The sequence below is a fragment of the Chiloscyllium punctatum genome, unplaced genomic scaffold, assembly GCF_047496795.1.
Source record: "Chiloscyllium punctatum isolate Juve2018m unplaced genomic scaffold, sChiPun1.3 scaffold_1772, whole genome shotgun sequence".
Lineage (NCBI taxonomy): Eukaryota > Metazoa > Chordata > Chondrichthyes > Orectolobiformes > Hemiscylliidae > Chiloscyllium > Chiloscyllium punctatum.
Window position 1 is genome coordinate 22501 of NW_027311505.1, and position 3588 is coordinate 26088.

Sequence of the window (3588 nt, forward strand, 5' to 3'; positions counted from 1 at the left end):
CACCACCCTTGGCCAGCGATGGTGTCGACGAGTGGCCGCCCCTGCCGCCTCCAGCGCCGCCGCGTCCACGCGCGGGGACGTGCTCGGCGCAATTCCACGGGACCGGAGACCCTCCCCCGTCCACGGCGGGAGGCGAAACTCGGAAGTGCCGGCTGCTTACTCGAGCGGAAGGGTCAGCCTGATTCCTGCCTTGCCGGAGGCCCGGTCGCGGGGGTGACGACCCGCCGCCCGGGACGTGCGAGGCACCAGCAGACAGAGACTGCCCGACGGTCAGAGAGAGGGAGAGAGGAGTGCCGAGGCTCAAGTGGCGAACGGTCGCGCAGGCACGCCACGCACATCGATCGCCAGCCGCGGAACGGCACGGCCTTCAGTGGGGCCGGCGGGCGACGCCGCTCCTGAACCCAGCGGCCCCGAGCCGGACGAGTTGAGGAAGGCACGCCGACGGTGACAGGGTACGGAAGACACAGCGGTGGCCTTCTGGCGACTTGGCCCCCGACAGCCCGACGTTCCGCCGTCCTCCCGATGGCCAGGAGGACCGTGCGGGGGTCGGCCGACGGCGTGGTAGGTGTGCCTGCACGGTGACGGAGCACACACCACGCCCGCCAACCCCTCCGTACCTCCCGAGACCGGTGGCAGGACGGAGCGGAAAACGTGCGGACTGAACGGGAGAGCCAAGAGCCAGCGATCCACGCGCGTGCGACCGTCCAAGTCACAGCGTTCGACGAAAACCTCCTCCCTCGGCCAGGCACTCGGCGCCAGCAGGGGAGACAGGATCAGACGCCCCGCCGGCCACTTAAGGCCGAGGACGAACCACGAGACGGGCGGCTGCAGCAGCGGGCGGCCTGCAGCTCCCAGCACTCTCAATCGATCAACCATCGAGTCGGGTCAGCGTGTCAAACCGGCGAGCTCCACGGTCAGGCCGGCGGCGCACCAGCACCGGACCTCCGCGGCTCCCTTCACTCTTTCCACTGCCAGCCAACCGAGAGACGGACCCAATGCGGACGTGCAGAGCTTAGGCAGACCCCCCACTGGAGGCTCAACACTTCGTGGCAGCTCCGTGTCCCAGAGACCAGGAGGGTTGGCACACACACACAGTGTGAACCACCGACAGCCATTCTGGGACCGGTGACAGCCGTGCTGGCCCCACTGCCACGACACAGACGGACGCCAGGCCGCGCTCCCCGGCGGGGGGATGGCGTCGAGCCTGACGAACGGAATGTGCAGGGTGGGGGGGAAAGGCCAAGCGCTCCGACGCCGGAGGGCTCCGGAGTCTGAACTTAGGGGGACAAAGAGGACGGGTCCTCTGCGACACCCCAGCCGCGCTCTCGCCAGCCAAGGCGAGTGCGATTGATTGCCAAACGACCCTCAGACAGGCGTGGCCCCGGGAAGAACCCGGGGCCGCAAAGTGCGTTCAAAGTGTCGATGATCAATGTGTCCTGCAATTCACATTAATTCTCGCAGCTAGCTGCGTTCGTCATCGACGCACGAGCCGAGTGATCCACCGTCAAGAGTTGTCTGAGTTTGTTTTAGGTCTCTCCCTCGCCAGAGGAAAGCGACCCGGACCGCACATACGCTCCCCACCTTGAGCTACAGCCACCTGCACGCCGGCGTGCGGGCGGAGCAGGGTGGCGTGAAGCGATGGGGAGCACCATCCTGGTGCGGCCCGCAGAAACATACGTCTATTGGGGGGAGGAGGACAGGGCGCCCAAGAGGCGATGCGTGCCCCAACGCACCGCAGCGACGGAGGCAGGATCACCGCCACCATGTCGCCCGCCTAGTATCACGAGGCGTGCAGCAGCTTTGCCCTAGGAAAAGCAGAGGCGGGAACGGGCACCGGCCATCGGTTCGGCAGCGTCACTGACGCGTGCACGTGGCGGCGTGTCGGCGAGCGGACTTCCTGCGAGGAGGCGGGGGCGGCACTCGCCCGAGCAGACGCCCGCCCGGCCCAGCCACCGCCGAGGTGGACTGGGAGTCGCGGCAACGGCTCGTCATACTCGTTCCCACACTCACAGCGCAGCTTGCCCGCAAGCCACCGACCACCGATCGACGCCAGGCGCCCCGACCGAGAGCGGGATCGCTCGTTCGCCCTGCTGGCAGTTCGCTGGGGATCACTACTGCACGGAGCTCGGAGACCGACGGGCGGCAACTCGAGAGTCTTTAAACCACCACCCCCATCCCGCAAGTGCAAAGAGGCTGTATACGCACAGACGGGTGAGGGGAATAGGTACCCCGTCGGGTTTGAAGGGAGCGTGACTAGATAGCAACGATGTAAACCCAGCCGATTTGGGAGCGAAAGACCGGCGCCTGCATCACCGGCTTCGTTTCCCGTGGCTGGAGAGTACACCGAAACCCTCCGTCTGTCGCGAGCTCCCGACGACGCGGTGCCGCCAAGCAGCAGGGCCGGACCTGGTGTGGCTCCCCTCGTCGATCACAGACCGGTCGGCACTACTGACGAGACGGTGGAACGGGCTTCGCCCCTTGTGACGAAGGGTGATGCGAACCCGCCCGCCCGCGTGCGTTCGGGGTGGACTCGGCAAACGGAGATTTGAAATCGGAAAGTGTCCTCCTGCCCCGCGCAGGTAGGCGCCCAACAGTTGTGGGGGGTTTGGCGGTGACCACGGCTGCAGGGCCTGCTACCCCGACGAGCTCTCCTGCTGGCCCCGAAACCACCCTCGCGAGACAAGTTGAAACGGAAACGGGCGTACCCCCAAGCCGACGATCCTTTCTTATTTGTTACTTTTTTTTTCACTTGCTCGAGTTGTGGGGATTTGGCGGTGACCACGGCTGCAGGGCCTGCTACCCCGACGAGCTCTCCTGCTGGCCCCGAAACCACCCTCGCGAGACAAGTTGAAACGGAAACGGGCGTACCCCCAAGCCGACAGAGATCCTTTCTTATTTGTTACTTTTTTTTTTCACTTGCTCGAGTTGTGGGGGTTTGGCGGTGACCACGGCTGCAGGGCCTGCTACCCCGACGAGCTCTCCTGCTGGCCCCGAAACCACCCTCGCGAGACAAGTTGAAACGGAAACGGGCGTACCCCCAAGCCGACGATCCTTTCTTATTTGTTACTTTTTTTTTCACTTGCTCGAGTTGTGGGGGTTTGGCGGTGACCACGGCTGCAGGGCCTGCTACCCCGACGAGCTCTCCTGCTGGCCCCGAAACCACCCTCGCGAGACAAGTTGAAACGGAAACGGGCGTACCCCCAAGCCGACGATCCTTTCTTATTTGTTACTTTTTTTTTTCACTTGCTCGAGTTGTGGGGGTTTGGCGGTGACCACGGCTGCAGGGCCTGCTACCCCGACGAGCTCTCCTGCTGGCCCCGAAACCACCCTCGCGAGACAAGTTGAAACGGAAACGGGCGTACCCCCAAGCCGACAGAGATGCTTTCGCTCCTGTTACTTTTTTTTTCACTTGCTCGAGTTGTGGGGGTTTGGCGGTGACCACGGCTGCAGGGCCTGCTACCCCGACGAGCTCTCCTGCTGGCCCCGAAACCACCCTCGCGAGACAAGTTGAAACGGAAACGGGCGTACCCCCAAGCCGACAGAGATCCTTTCGTACTTGAACCAACACAAAGTTTGTCACGTTTTATT

At 64.2% G+C, this 3588-nt stretch overlaps 1 non-coding gene across 1 annotated transcript; it reads right to left on the reverse strand.

The window, feature by feature from the left end:
- Positions 1 to 1359: 1359 nt before the first annotated feature.
- LOC140475539 (5.8S ribosomal RNA) lies at positions 1360 to 1513 on the reverse strand. The gene has a single exon (XR_011960059.1). It is a non-coding gene; the product is annotated as a 5.8S ribosomal RNA (ribosomal RNA).
- Positions 1514 to 3588: the final 2075 nt, after the last annotated feature.